This window comes from Bison bison, unplaced genomic scaffold, assembly GCF_000754665.1.
Source record: "Bison bison bison isolate TAMUID 2011002044 unplaced genomic scaffold, Bison_UMD1.0 scf7180017864527, whole genome shotgun sequence".
Lineage (NCBI taxonomy): Eukaryota > Metazoa > Chordata > Mammalia > Artiodactyla > Bovidae > Bison > Bison bison.
Window position 1 is genome coordinate 8,339,428 of NW_011495078.1, and position 945 is coordinate 8,340,372.

The following is a 945-nucleotide window of genomic DNA, read 5'->3' on the forward strand; positions in this document are numbered from 1 at the left end:
TGGATGAATTTGGTAAAGTCGGTTATAATAACATCTTGAAACTTGCTTCTTCCCTTATAAAGGATCTACCTTGGTTACAGGGTTTAGAGGGAAAAAAGGATATAATCTCAAATTGTCCTGTAAATACTGTACTTATGGCATAATAATGGTGTTTGGTTTTTAGTCTTTTTTTTTTTTTTTCCCCAGACTTCTATCTTTATTGGTATGGGGCTTCCCAGGGGCTCAGTAGTAAAGAATCTGCCTGCCAATACAGGAGACTCACAAGACATGGGTTCAATCCCTGGGTCAGGAAGATCCCCTGGAGAAGGAAATGGCAACCCACTCCAGTATTCTTGCCGGGAGAATCCCATTAACAGAGGAGTCTGATGGGCTACAGTCCATGGAGGTCACAGTCAAGTACAAACTGAGCATACACACATCTTAATTAGCATTTGGACTGAGTAAACAGGCTTTTTGCAAACATATTTAAGTCGTCTACTAATGGCATAAAGTGAAGAGGAACTAAAAAGCCTCTTGATGAAAGTGAAAGAGGAGAGTGAAAAAGTTGGCTTAAAGCTCAACATTCAGAAAACTAAGATCATGGCATCTGGTCCCATCACTTCATGGCAAATAGATGGGGAAATAGTGGAAACAGTGTCAGACTTTATTTTTTTGGGCTCCAAAATCACTGCAGATGGTGACTGCAGCCATGAAATTAAAAGACGCTTACTCCTTGGAAGGAAAGTTATAAACAACCTAGATAGTGTATTAAAAAGCAGAGACATGACTTTGCCAACAAAGGTCTGTCTAGTCAAGGCCATGGTTTTTCCAGTGGTCATGTATGGATGTGAGAGTTGGACTGTGAAGAAAGCTGAGCGCCGAAGAATTGATGCTTTTGAACTGTGGTGTTGGAGAAGACTCTTGAGAGTCCCTTGGACTGCAAGGAGATCCAACCAGTCCATCCTA